We start from the raw sequence: 15654 nt of genomic DNA on the forward strand, positions 1-15654 counted from the left end.
GGCTAGGTTTAGGATGTATGTTCAGGATTAGAGTTTAGGGTTAGGATTAAAGTTCAGGTTTAGGTTCAGCGTTAGGGTTAGGATTTAGGGATAAGTTTAAGATTTAGTGTTAGGTTTATGATCTGGGTTAGGATTTTTGTTCATGGTTAGGGTTAGCTTCAGGATTCAGGTTTCTAGCAAGCTTATGTTCAGTGTTGGGCTCAGAATGTATGTTCAGGGTTAGAGTTTAGTGTTAGGATTTGGGTTCAGGTTTAGCGTTCAGTTCAGGATTAGGTTTACTGTTAGTGTTTAATTTTTGAATACCGTTAGGTTCAGGGTTAGTATTTATGTTCAGAGTTATGATAAGGATTTAGGACTAGGGTTAGGATTTAGTGTTAGGATTAGGTTTTAGGGTAAGCATTATGATTTAGGGTCAGGGTTATGGTCAGGGCTAGGATTTAGGTTAAGGTTAGGGTATAGGGTTAGGATTTAAGATTCGAGTGAGTATTTAGGGTTAGAATTTATGTTCAGTGTTAGGATTTACAGTTCAGGTTAGGATTTAGGTTCAGGGCTAGGGTTAGAATGTTCAGGGCTAGGGTTAGAATTTGTGTTCAGGGCTAGGGTTCAGAGTTAGGATTTGTTTCAGTCTTTGGGTTAGGGTCAAGATTTAGGGTCAAGGTGAGGGTTAGCTTTAGGATTTAGTTTTTTAGTAAGCTTAGGGTTTAGGGTTAGGATTTAGGTTCGGGTTTTAGGGTTAGCTTCATGGTTAGGGTTAGGATCTAAGTTTTTCATAGAATCATGGAATCACCAGGTTGGAAAAGACCTCTTGGATCATTGAGTCCAACCATTCTTGTCTGCCACTAAACCATCACCCTGAGCACCTCGTCTACCTGTCTTTTAAATATCTCCAGGGATGGTGACTCAACCACCTTCTTGGGCAGCCTCTGCCAGTGCCTGATGACCCTTTCTGTAAACCAATTTTTTCTGATATCCAGTCTGAACCTCCCCCGGCTCAGCTTGATATCCAGTCTGAACCTCCCCCTTGCCGTGTCCCCTGTCCCTTAGGAGAAGAGGCCAGCACCATCCTCTTTACAACCTCCTTTGAGGTAGTTGTAGAGAGCAATAAGGTCTCCCCTCAGCCTCCTCTTCTCAAGGCTAAACAACCCAGTTCTCTCAGCTGCTCATCATATGACTTGTTCTCCAGTCCATTCACCAGTTTCATTGCTCTTCTCCGAACACGCTCCAGAGCCTCAACATCCTTCTTGTGGCAAGGGGCCCAGGACTGAACACAGTATCCGAGGTGTGGTCTCACCAGTGCCAAGTACAGGGCACTGGTAAGGTTAGGTTCAAGGCTAGGATTTAAGTTCAGGCTTAAGGTTAGCATTTAGGTTCAGGGTTAGGGTTGGGATTTAGGTGTTCAGTAAGGTTAGGTTCAGCGTTAGTATCAGGTTTAGGGCCAGGATTTAGGCTTTCAGTAAAGTTAGCTTCAGGGTTAGGGCTAGGATCTACATTTAGGGTTAGGGCCAGGATTTAGGTTTAGGGTTAGGATGAGGTTCATGGCTACGGTCAGGATTAGGATTTAGGTTTCGAGTAAGGTTAGGTTCAGGGTTAGGTTGAGGATTTAGCTCCAGGGTTAGGATTAGGATTTAGCGTTAGGGTTAGGATTTGAGTTTAGGGTTAGCATTAGGATTTAGGTTCAGGGTTAGGGTCAGAATTAGGCACTAGGATTTAACTCAGAGTTTATGTTAAGCATTAGGGTTACAGTGAGGCTTTGCATTAGGTTTAACGTTAGGGTTAATATTTAGATTCAGGGTTAGGATCTGGATTTTCAGTGTTAAGATTTACGGTTAGCGTTAGATTTCTTCATCTAGATTTTGATTTGCTAACAAAAATAATTTTCTGTGAAACATAGCATCATTTAGATTGGAAAAAACCTTTAAGATCATTGAATGTAACCACAAACCTAACACTGCCAAGTACACCCCTAAACCATGTACCTAAGTGAAGTCCATGTGCTGCATGGCTAGGGTTTGGATTTTAACTTTGAGTAAGGTTAGATTCAGGGTTAGGGTTAAGATTCAGCTTCAGGGTTAGGTTTAGGTTCAGGCTTAGTATTAGAGTTAGGATTTAGTTTCAGGATTAAGATTAGGTTGAGGGTTAAGGTTAGGGTTTAGGTATTGACTTTTTTATTTATTTATTTATTTAGGTAAGGTTAAGGGTTAGAGTTCGGATTTAAGATGAGTAACATAAGGTTCAGGACTAGGGTTATGGTTTGGATGAGGCTTATGATTTAGCTTTTGAGTGCTTTCAGGATAGCGCACGGGTCAGACGTCTCAGCTGAACCATTATCTCACCGGCCAGACTGAGCAGACAAGAAGATGGAAGCCCCGGGACCCACAATCACCTGTTCCATGAGATTCAGGTGAGCAGTGGAGAAATTAAGTAGTGTAAGATGGGGGCGAATATGTCGACAAAAGAAAAGGCAATAATAAAGATGTTTAAGCATATTTGGAAAAGGAAAGGAACTCTGTATCAAGAACATAAACTGGAATTGTTGTTAGCCTGGTTAAGAGGCAATACTATGCCCCCAGAATCCCCACATGGTTTTGATACTGGGACTTGGAAGGAGGCAGGCGAAAAATTGTTTGAGGGTGCCGCCAAGGGAGATTTAAACGCAAGTCCAGTTTTAACAACGTGGTGCTTAGTATTAGACGCATTGACAGATTTGCGGGCGGAAAAACAAACGGCCACTGCCACACAAACTGTCTGTTTGAAAATAACCGCGAACCGCAAACTGTAGAAACAGAGCGCGGGTGGTGGAGCAGTACCGCCATCCAGTGACCCGATTAAGGAACCGATCTGTACGGACGTGTCTGCAAAGCGAGAGTGAACCCGGTGGTGAGGAGGATTTTAAGGACCAAATATTATTGTCGGAGCGTAAAGAGCAAGGAAAGAAAAGGAGACAAGGTCAAACATGCGATCAGCTACCCCCAACAGCGAGGCTGCCACACAATTAGCTTCAAAGTTCCTAACGCCTACACAAAAATTGTTGTGGTGGGACCGATGGCTCGAATTTTGTGAAGTAAATGCAGTGGAAAGGGCGTTCTCTTGCAGAACTGTTACGGTAAAATGCACAATATGTTTAGGAGTCTACTTAAGACTTAAGGTAATATATAATAATATAGACAATATGTGCTCAGATAATATTTCTCCCTGAAATGAGTCTTTGTTGAATTGAATATGGGGTTTGCATTTGTCTGCTCTTGCTAAAGCCGGAGCATTTTATCAGAGGCTTTGCAATGCTAGCACTCCTCTGGTAACAGCTGTTTAGATTCAGTTCCTCCATCCCTTCCGTTTCAACTAAACCACTGTTAAAACACTGTGGTTCTTGAAAACTATTATTATGTATAGAATGCAATAGACTATATCATATGGGTATCATTGTTGACTCTATCATACCTGTGCAAAAGAGGAGTCGGTAGGAGAATGATAATCTTATGTAATTACATTTCTTCTGCTTATGGAAAATCAACAATGACTGAATAAAAAGAAACAGAAGTAAATGCAGTAGAAAGGGCATTCTCTTACAGAACTGTTACGGTAAAATGCACAATATGTTTAGGAGTCTACTGAAGTATAGATAGGATTCTTATTTAGGAAACTAGCAACTTCCCATGGTTAGTTAGGCAGAAAGGTTTTGCTGTGAACAGGAAAGTCACAGATGAAGAATCTATAGTACAGTGTTCTTGTAATCGCGATTTGCAGTTTGCAATGAAAGCGCTCACGGGACAAACAGCTAACGAGCATCAGCATTCTGGGCTAGCACGTTCCCCTTAGCTGTTATTGGTGAATGTTTCCAATTCACCAGCAGAGCTTTCCTGAGCATATTCCTGTTGCAGCTGCCCAATCTATACTTAAGCAGACTCCTAAACATATTGTGCATTTTACAGTGACAGATCTGCAAGAGATGTGATTCACCTAATTTATCCATATTATCTTCACCTCCTCACATCTACTCTCCAAAATATGTGTCTGAACACTCTTTTGCTTGTTTTAGAGAAAATGATGTAATAAAGTAGATTACACAGTCTTTGCTAGTTTTTTTTATTTTGACTGTTGGAGAGAGCTGTACATTTTGGCAGCAAAGCAGTGAGAAGCCCTGCCAGGTGGACTGAAGTCCATAATCCTTTCAGCTGATACAGTGACTATGTGAGGAAGACATCACACCAAACTTTAAGAACACGTATACTTCAGAGCAGAAGCAACTATCCACAGAAACCATTGGAGAAGTGGAAAATGACAGCTTTGCCTTAATCTAGTGTTGCAGTGCAGCCCGAGGACAAGCACTGTTCAAATATGTCATGCTGGAAGAATGACATACTGAAGGGTTTGAGTTTCCCTCCTAATCTACTCATGCTCTTCATAAAACATGAGTAGAGTAACAGTACCATATGGCTAATTGGAAAACTTGCACCATACAGAGTAATATCTATCTGTATTCTTTCTTTCTCATTCTCTTTCTTGAAATGTAGAGGATATATATTAATTATTAAACTGTCATTGAAAAAATCATAAAAGACTGCTTTCTACTTGTGGTTTTTTATTTTTCTCATGCGCGTCACCCTCACTCGTTCTAACTGCAGCAGTACTTCTAAGATTTAATTTAAAATCTTAGTTTGTACTAACATTTTCGCAAAGACCTTTCCAAATTTCAAATAATGAGCAAGGTTTACTTTGCTGATCTGAATTCATGAAAACATGAATTCTCGGTATAATGAAAAGACTTCTTTATTAGTATTCAGCTTTAGAGCAAAGACATGACATTTCAAAGGACAGGTCTTTTACAGAGTACCTTTGTACTAGAGACGCCCATTTTGGCTACTGTAATCACAGATGCTCTGGTTTAGGACCCTGCATTTTCTCTAATGGAAGTTTTTGATCCTTGTGTCAAGGAAAACAGCAATTCCAGAGGCTGAAGCCAGTTCATTCCCTGTATCCTGTCTGTCTACATAGGATGTGTTTTTCAGGTTACTAAATGGAAAGAGAAAATATGTCTTTTATGACAAAGTGTAAAAATAAACTAAAATAGAGGGTGGGAATCCTCTGAATTCCACTTAATTCTTACATGGATGTAAGAATTGAGCTATAAGCCACTTCTGAGGTGAGAAAACAAAGGAATCTCATAGTGATCTGAGGGAATTACCAAAAGAAGATATAATAGATATTCCTACTGTTAGTCTGAAATGCGACTGAATGCTCACTTCACCTTGCTAACACAACTTCTTGTATTCATTTTTATCCTCCCTCGAACAAAATTTATAACATTCCACATTGGGAATAAAAGTAATTAAAAGGTGCAGCAGCAATTTAACACAGCCACACACACAAAAAGCCGCTTGCTTAAACTTCAGGTCACTTTTCATGGTTAAGCCTTCATTACAGAAACATTGCCTTTGGCCAGCATAGATAATGATATTCTGATCCCCTGAATAACTAAAGAAACACAGAACAACCAAAAACTTTAATGGCTGTGAAGCCCCATAATAGAAGATTGGCGCTCCCCAAAAGAAAAATATTTCAAAGATACAAATATAATTACAGCAGGAAATGACAGTGCCTCCTTACTCCATTTCTTTTTGAATCCTATGTTTACCATTTTATAGGCTGCAAGGCTGAAGACAGAAAGACAAGCAATTTGGCCCTCATGCCTCTGCTGAAAATGAGGAGCAATAAAAAATTTTGTTCAGCTATTTTTTCAAGGTGACAACGCACTGTACGCAGGACAATAAGAATGTCAATTTAAAATTTTCTGAGGATAGAAGGACACTGTACTGCAGTCACTGTACTGCATCATTCCTTTTATAATGTACCTCCCAGTATAATGCAAGTAAGCAATTTTGTGATTTGCATGTCATGTAAAACTTCAAGCATTCAAATATTTGATCCAACAAAGATTTGTTTGTGAACGAATTGTGATGGTATTTTAATTTAAAATATATATGTAACAAAACTTTAAAACAGTTTATTTCAATTGTTGTAACATTTAATTAAATTCTGAATTGTGTTTCAGGATTTAAAATGAATGATTTGGAATTGGAAGTTGGCCATTTATAATCCCACAAGAGGTTATTGGTATTTTCAAGATCAATCTTTCTTTCCAGTAACTCCCTTCATTTAATTTTAAAGTTCTTACAGGACTGTTATGTGGAAATAGATCTTATTTGTGTTTTCAGTTAAAAAATAGAAATTTGGATGCTTAAAATCTAAGGTGTATGTTTCAAAACATGAAGAATTAAGTGGGGAAACACAATAAAAATAGAAGTGGGGTTTCTTCCCACTCACATTAATTTCATAGCATTGTAGTGCCATCATCTTTTAATAGTTTTTTTAAAAATAATTTTTCTCAATTTACCATTACCATAAGAATTGTAGTGAATTTTAATATGATACTTCTGTTCAGGCAACATCATAATACCAAAGAATGGGATACTGAATGAAAAGGAGAGGATTCTCGAAATTTTTACTAGTGGAAGAAAATACTCTCCTACTGTGTTCTTTGGAAACTCTCACTGTTAAATATCATTGAAGTCAGGAAACAAAGTATTAAAAAAGGTATAAAACTCACAACATCATTAGCTAAAAATATCCAAATTTCTAAGATTAACCTCAAACCAAAGTTCTGTTTCTTTTTATTCAGTCGTTGTTGATTATCCATAAGCAGAAGAAATGTAATTACATAAGATTATCATTCTCCTACTGACTCCTCTTTTGCACAGGTATGATAGAGTCAACAATGATACCCATATGATATAGTCTATTGCATTCTATACATAATAATAGTTTTCAAGAACCACAGTGTTTTAACAGTGGTTTAGTTGAAACGGAAGGGATGGAGGAACTGAATCTAAACAGCTGTTACCAGAGGAGTGCTAGCATTGCAAAGCCTCTGATAAAATGCTCCGGCTTTAGCAAGAGCAGACAAATGCAAACCCCATATTCAATTCAACAAAGACTCATTTCAGGGAGAAATATTATCTGAGCACATATTGTCTATATTATTATATATTACCTTAAGTCTTAAGTAGACTCCTAAACATATTGTGCATTTTACCGTAACAGTTCTGCAAGAGAACGCCCTTTCCACTGCATTTACTTCACAAAATTCGAGCCATCGGTCCCACCACAACAATTTTTGTGTAGGCGTTAGGAACTTTGAAGCTAATTGTGTGGCAGCCTCGCTGTTGGGGGTAGCTGATCGCATGTTTGACCTTGTCTCCTTTTCTTTCCTTGCTCTTTACGCTCCGACAATAATATTTGGTCCTTAAAATCCTCCTCACCACCGGGTTCGCTCTCGCTTTTGCAGACACGTCCGTACAGATCGGTTCCTTAATCGGGTCACTGGATGGCGGTACTGCTCCACCACCGGCACTTGGTGTCCGATTCAACACCAGAACTTTCCTCAGCACATTCCTGTCGCAGCTTCCGAATATATATTAAGCAGACTCCTAAACATAGAGTGCAGTGTCAGTTCAGCAAGAGATCTGATTCTCATGCAGCTTTCTAGGAAAGAAGCAACTTCCCATGGTTTGTTAGGCAGAAAGGTTTTGCAGTGAACAGGGGAATCACAGATGAAGAATCTCTAATACAGTGATCTTGTAATCGCGATTTGCAGTTTGCAATGAAAGCACTCCTGGGAGAAAGAGCCAACGAACCGCAGCAGTCTGGGCTAGCACGTTCCCCTTAGCTGTTAACGGTCAACGTCTCCAATTCACCAGCGAGCTTTCTTGAGCACAGTCCTGTTGCAGCTGCCCTATCTATACTTAAGCAGACCCCTAAACAGAGAGTGCAGTTACAGTTCAGCAAGAGATCTGATTCTAATGCAGTTTTCTAGGAAACAAGTAACATCCTATATTGGGTTAGGAAAAAAGATTTTGCAGTGAACAGGGGAATCACAGGTGAAGAATCTATAGTACAGTGTTCTTGTAATCGCGATTTGCAGTTTGCAATGAAAGCGCTCCCGGGAGAAAGAGCTAACGAGCAGCAGCATTCTGAGCTAGCACGTTCCCCTTAGCTGTTAACGGTCAACGTCTCCAATTCACCAGCGAGCTTTCCTGAGCACAGTCCTGTCGCAGCTGCCCAATCTATACTTAAGAAGACTCCTAAACAGAGAGTGCAGTGTCAGTTCAGCAAGAGATCTGATTCTAATGCAGCTTTCTCGAAAAAAAGCAACCTCCTATAATGGGTTAGGAAAAAAAGATTTTGCAGTGAACAGGGGAATCACAGATGAAGAATCTATAGTACAGTGTTCTTGTAATCGCGATTTGCAGTTTGCAATGAAAGCGCTCCAGGAAGAAAGAGCTAACGAGCAGCAGCATTCTGGGCTAGCACGTTCCCCTTAGCTGTTAACAGTCAACGTCTCCAATTCACCAGAGAGCTTTCCTGAGCACAGTCCTGTTGCAGCTGCCCAATCTATACTTAAGCAGACTCCTCAAAAGAGAGTGTAGTTACAGTTCAGCAAGAGATCTGATTCTAATGCAGCTTTCTAGGAAAAAGCAACTTCCCATGGTTGGTTAGGCAGAGAGGTTTTGCAGTGAACAGGGGAATCACAGATGAAGAATCTATAGTACAGTGTTCTTGTAATCGCGATTTGCAGTTTGCAATGAAAGCGCTCCCGGGAGAAAGAGCTAACGAGCAGCAGCATTCTGGGCTAGCACGTTCCCCTTAGCTGTTGTCGGTGAACATTTCAAATTCAGCAGCGAGCTTTCCTGAGCACAGTCCTGTCGCAGCTACCCAATCTATACTTAAGCAGACTCCTAAACAGAGAGTGCAGTGTCAGTTCAGCAAGAGATCTGATTCTAATGCAGCTTTCTAGGAAAAAAGCAACTTCCCATGGTTGTGTAATAAACGTTGGACTGGACGCCGAATAATTTCAATCAGTTCTTTTTTATTAATAATCAAGCAAGTGGAAAGCGAGCAAAAGCAGCGCTGGGTGACAGAGTGACCGGATGAATCTCCGCTCCACTGCTGCCACACTCTCCAGCGTATATGCAGTCCTTTATATAGTCCATTTTTCTTGTTTTTCTTGCATATCTTCCGTGCGCACCTTGTATTCCGCTAAGAAGCTTTCCTTGTATTCTGCCGAGAGGCTCTCTTTATCTTGAGTAGCAATAATCACGTACACTCTCCATATAAGGCAAGCAAAGTACACAACTTGCTTATCTTGAGTAGCAATAAGCGAAACAAATTGCAGAAGTTACATTGTCACAGCAAAGTTACATATACTGTATTTTTGTAAAGAAGAGCTTTACACTTTGTTGAATTTATATACCCTAACAGTTTAATTAAACAATTTTACTTTTAACAATTTCCCCCCTTTTTCCTTTGAAGATTTTGTTTATTAAACTATTTCTGATTCTTTAATATTCTCTCTTCATTAACATTCTGGTGGTGGAATAAAATTGCTCTAGAATTAATATCCTCTTTAGTATTCTGTAGTTCCAAATAAGTAGCATAATAGATGTTATAATACATACACACACCATGATTAACAAAATAATTATGGGGTGACATAACGTATTCAGAATACCAGTTGCCATAGGTGACCAGCCGAAAAGTGAATCCCACCAGTTATGATTACTGTCCTGTTTTACTCTTCGCAAAACTTCTTTTATTTCTTCTGTGTCATGATGAACAGTGACTAAGGTCTTTTTCCCACTCTCTTGGAGTTCTTTCAAAATTTTAATTAGATCCTCATGTTTTATCAATCGTCTTACTAACGTGAGGTTCATTCCCAATAGGTGTGGGTTTCAGTTCATGGTATAAGCTGTAGTTGGACTTTATTAACTGATGTGTTACAACTGGTGCTGAATACGAAAAATCACACCCTACAATTTTAGTAAAATTACAAATACAAAAATTAGAATGTTCCTTTGCAGTTATATTTACATTACTGTCATCTATCACTATAAAAGCACAGATCGTTCTTAGACACACACAACCTTGACCGATGTATATGAGTACCATTCCTGGAGTAGCGTCTGGATGGATTTCGAAGTGACAAATACCTTGATTCATATCAAGACATATGTCTTTAGCGTCAATTGCATTACTTTCACAGATAAATCCTTGTTGCTCTCGTGTGATGCAGGATTCTAAATTCACTGTTTGCCATTTCCCTTCTACCATTCGAGCCCATACCCTGTGTTCAGAGGGGTAGAAAACTGTTCCTTCATGGTTTAGTCCCAATGCAACGATAGGGTGTATTGTGTAAACTGTAGCATTACGTATAGTAAGCACAAAAGCAGTAGCATAGTGGTTATTGGATCATAGGTGAAATTTACCAAGGTCCACCAGGATTGGAGTTTTCTTTCTATTTCAGTAGCATTATTCCAGACTGCTTCTCGGATTTCGATAGGAAAAACGCCTTCATTTCCCTCTCTTATAATTAGAGAGGCTGTCGATTGCATCCATAATTGAGCTTGTATGCAGCTAAGGGCTAATGACACATTGTCCTGAGCTATACCAAGCGCATTCAAAATTAGTTCATGATCTTGATCGTTGGTTTTTGCGAGATCCGGGAGTATTTTTGTGATTTGCCATTGACTATTTCTTAGTGCTAGTAGGGAAGATTGTAGGGGTTGATTTATTTTGGTCAAGTCTTTAGTTGCTTTGGCTAATTTGTTAGCCAATATTTCTGAGTCAATCCCATTTAGAACTCCTAGTCCTGTTACCAGTATGCCGGTTAGGTCTCTTCGTGCTCTGCCTCTGCCTGTTAGGTCTCTTCGTGCTCTACCTCTGCCTCTGGGGGGTGTTTGTTTTTGTAACCAGGTTGTCCATCCTTTAAGGGATGTTTGTATTAAAGGTGAGCAGGCTGGTTGGATCTTTGAAATATTAATTTGCATCAGTAATTCTACACGCTTAAGAGACCACTCTGGATTAAACAGCAATAGTTGCTGGCCTATGTTCTTCACTACATAGGGGCCAATCTCATAGATTTGTGGCTCGAGTTTAAATGGTGTTGGTGTGACTTGTGTTGGTGTAACCTGGGTTTGGGTTTGAGTAGTGCTGGGATAGGTGGTGGTAACTATGGCATTTATTTGGAATTTAAATGAGAGCCCAACACTGCCCTGACCCCAGAGACAGACTACTGTAACAGTCTGTACTAACATAAAGTTATACCAACAATCTACTTTACTTGTATGACCACAAATTTCTTTCTGTTTGTCTGTAGGAGTGGTTGAAACACTAATTTGGGTTACTTTCTTCTGAGTATTTCCATCAATCACTCGACATCCTATTTTGATTTCCTCCCCTATGGTTCCCTGAAGTTCCCAAATTCTTTGTTGTTTATCCCATTTCCATTCCTGTTTTGTATACACTTGATTTCCATGTATAACTACAGTCAGCAGGTTTAAACCTTTTAGATCGTCTCCCATGCTCCCAGTATATTTCTTGAAGCCGTGTGACCATATGTCTTGAGATGGTTCATGTGAATTACCTGATTCCGTGCCTTTAATCAGAACAAGGAGGAGGAAGATCTTAGTTCGGTTTATTCCTCTGCCTCTCCTGTCAACTGGGTTGCAGCCAGCTACAGGGTTTTGCATCTTCTCGGCAGCAGGAGTTTACCGTTTCGCCGTTCTCCTCTTCTTATTTCCGTTCTGTATTTTAATTGGGCACTGAGAGTGGCAATCCACTGACCAAGATCTTAACGTAGTATGGCCAAATGTAATTGTTTAGTTGACTCAAATAACTTCTGTTCTAATGCCTGATTACTTATACCACCAATTATATAAGGCCTATCTCTGGGTTAATACCTTCTATTTACAATTTCCACAGTAAAATTCTATCCCAGATATCTGATTGTCCTTTACTCATGAATGCAGATCCCTTTCCCGCACTTAGCAATTTTCCACAGGTAATAAACTATGAATGACATTATTAGCGATATTGCAAACACTATAACACACTGCGTAGCGAAAGGTAGATGTTCGTACCAAGTCCCGATCATTTTATTTGTCCATCTATCGTTTTAACACCAATTTGGTCTCTCCTGGGGAGCTGATGACTTTCCACTGTGGGGGTGATACTGGTCCCTTTATCCGGCTTGCATGTGTCAACCACTTCACTAGTCCTTACGGCAGTCTCTGTGGTAAGCAAAACGAGATAAGGTCCTTCCCATTTGGGTTTCAAAGTTTCTTCTTTCCAGGTGCGGATCAAAATCCAATCTCCAGGTTTTATATTATGAATTTTCAATTCTAGTGGTGGTCTCTGTACCACTATCCCTCGTTTCCATAATTCTTCTCTATGTTTTGACAATTGCGCGATATACATTTCTAAAGTTTGATCGTGAACTAGAACATTTGTTTGCGGTTTCTCTATATTATAGGGCATACCATACACCATTTCATATGCTGAAATTCCCAAGTCAGTTCGGGGACGTGTTCTCAAAATTAAAAGTGCCATTGGCAAACATTTTATCCAGGACAGTTTTGTCTCCACCATTAATTTCGTTAAAATTGTCTTAATTTCGCCATTCATTCTTTCAACCTTTCCAGAACTCTGTGGGTGCCATGGTGTATGATATTCCCATTTTATTCCTAAACATTCTGTTAATTCTCTAATGATTTTTGAGGTAAAGTGAGGTCCTCGATCTGAATCTATTACTTCAATTACGCCATATCGAGGTATTATGTGTTCGAGCAGTACTTTTGTTACCTGATTGGCAGTTGCCTTGCCTGTGGGAAATGCCTCTATATAATGAGTTAAATGGTCTATTATTACCAAAAGATATTTGTATCTTCCTACTTTAGGAAGTTCTGTAAAATCCACTTGTATTTTTGAAAAAGGTCTATATGCCAGATTTCGTCCACCCCATTGTCTTTGTTTATTTCTGCTTCGGTTTACTTTCTGACATGTTTCGCAGGCCCAAGTGATTGCTTTAGCTATTTTATAAGCTCCTACGCATGTGTATAATTGTTCAAAATGATCCACTAAAGCTTGGGAGCCCCAGTGAGTTTTCTGATGTATTTTTGTCATTACCTCTCTGGCTAGTCCTCGAGGCAAGACTTCTCTGCCATCAGGTAACATTTGTTTCCCATTTTGTTCTTTAATTCCCATCCGACGGAGTTTTTCTTTTTCTTTCTGGTCAAAGCTCAAGTTTTCATGTTTATTATTTGTGCTAACTTGATCTTGTATCATTAACAGGGTGGCATAGGTTCCAGCGGCTAGTTTGGCCTCCGCATCAGCCGCATTATTTCCCCTTACTTGATAACTTGTGCCCTGCTGATGGCCTCTAATATGGACTATTGCTATGCCTCGTGGGCCTCTTAGGGACTTTAAGACTCGTCTTATTAATTCTAAATGAACCAGGCCCTTCCCCTGTGAATTTATAAATCCCCATTCTTCCCAGATTTTCCCAAACGTATGTACTATCCCATATGCGTATTTTGAATCTGTATATATTGTCCCTACTTTATCTTTTAATAGTTCTAATGCTTTCCATAGAGCATACAACTCACATGCTTGAGCTGACCAAGTTGCATTCAAAGGTCCCGATTCCACAGTTTTAAAATCTCCTTGTTCTAATTTAACTATGGCATATCCTGACAGCCGCCTGCCCTCAACCACTCTAGAGGAACCATCAATAAACAAGATCTCTCCATCCTCTAATTCTTCTTCTTCTAAATCCGGTCGTATTTTACTTTGATCTTCTATTGTCTGTAGACAATCATGTAGCACATTTTTCGTTTCCCCTTGATATAGGAATTCCGCTGGGTTAGTTGCTCCTATCGTTTTTAGTGATAATTTGGGTGACTCAATTAACATCCCTTCATATTTCAACAATCGGCTATCTGTGAGCTACTTATCTGCCTTTTGTTGTAACACCCCTTTAATATTATGGGGTGTGTACAAAATGACTTCTCCATTGAAAGTAATTTTATTTGTTTCCTCTAATAACAAGGCTGCAGCAACAATGATCTGTATACAGGTCGGCCAGCCTCTGCTTACTGGATCTAAAAGTTTAGATAAATATGCTATGGGTTTCTTTTGGTTTGCCCATTCTTGAGTCAAAACCCCGAATGCCGTTCCCTTGTCTATATTTACTAATAAATGGAACGGTCTTTTAATATCTGGGAGGCTAAGAACTGGTGCTTGGCTTAATTCACTCTTTAGTTTCTCAAAATTTTTCTCATCCTCATGAGTCCATTTTGGTATTGTGTCTTTTGTTAATTGTTCATATAAAAATTTTACCTTCGCACTGTAGTTTTCTATCCACTGTCTACAGTATCCGAATAGGCCAAGCACCTGTCTAATTTGTCTTTTGCTTTTGGGTAATGTTAGTTCCTGGATTCCTCTAATTCTTTCCGGGTCTATTATTTTCTGTCCTTTAATTAAATAATGACCCAAGTATTTAACCTTCTCTTCAACAAATTGTAATTTTTCTTCAGAGACTTTTAGTCCCTTCAGTGCTAGGAAGTTAAGCAGTTTAATGCTTTCTTTCCTTACACTTTCTTTATCACTTCCTGCTATTAACAGATCATCCACATATTGCAGTAGTACATTATTTGGTTGTACTTGATATTCCATTAACAACTCTTCTAATATTTGGCCGAATAAATTTGGACTTTCGGAGTGCCCCTGTGGGAGTACACTCCACCTCAGTTGTTGCCTTCGTCCTGTGTCAGGATCTTCCCATTCAAAGGCAAAATAATCCCGACTTTCTTCGGCTAATGGGCAGGCCCAGAAGGCATCTTTTAGATCAATTACACTGTACCAATTTTTATGTGGTCCCAATTTACTTAATAAGGTATAGGGGTTTGCTACCACTGGGAATCGAGTGACTGTTCTTTTATTAATTTCTCTTAAATCGTGGACTAATCGATATTTCCCATTAGGTTTCTTCACAGGCAAAATAGGTGTATTAAATGGGGACATGCATGGCTCTAAAATCCCCTGTGCAAGTAACCTGTCTATTTCTGGTTTTAGTCCTCTTCTTCCTTCCATGGAAATGGGGTATTGTTTGATTCGCACCGGTATCTGAGGATCTTGAATTTGGATTTTTATCGGTGTAATATTCAATCGGCTCACTGTATCTGGAGAGTACCATACTTCAGGATTAATTTCTTGCCTGTCCTCTATTGTAAGGGGATATGCTTTGACGGTCAATTTCTGATTTTCCACTTTAATTTCTAATTGCAGTTCCATAATTAAGTCTCGTCCCAGTAAATTATAATCTGCCTCTGGGACTAGCAAGAGTTCACCTAATCCAAATTTATTCTCCGTTTCGAATATAACATTTTTAATTTTGTTTACTTTAAAAGGCTCCCCTTTTGCCCCTATAACTTGGACTTTTTCATGCGAGATCACGCATCCCTTGGGCAAGCTCTTAATCGTAGATCGCTCTGCCCCGGTATCTACTAAAAAGGTGAACTCTTGTTTGTGGGGACCTATTTTTAATTTTATCAAGGGCTCTTGATGACTCTGGTCCCCTATAATGTAGAGCCCCTGACTTCTCTATTCTTCTTGCAATATCCTTTCATCCCGGATCTTCTCTCGGCAATCTCTTTTGATATGCCCTCGTTTCCCACAGTAAAAGCAGCTTCCTTGTTCCTTCTGTACTATGCCGCCTTCTATTCTTCGTTCTGTTCTTCGTTGGGGTCTTCTGGTCTCCACCAT

The sequence above is a fragment of the Cuculus canorus genome, chromosome 26 (genome assembly GCF_017976375.1).
Source record: "Cuculus canorus isolate bCucCan1 chromosome 26, bCucCan1.pri, whole genome shotgun sequence".
NCBI classification, from domain to species: domain Eukaryota; kingdom Metazoa; phylum Chordata; class Aves; order Cuculiformes; family Cuculidae; genus Cuculus; species Cuculus canorus.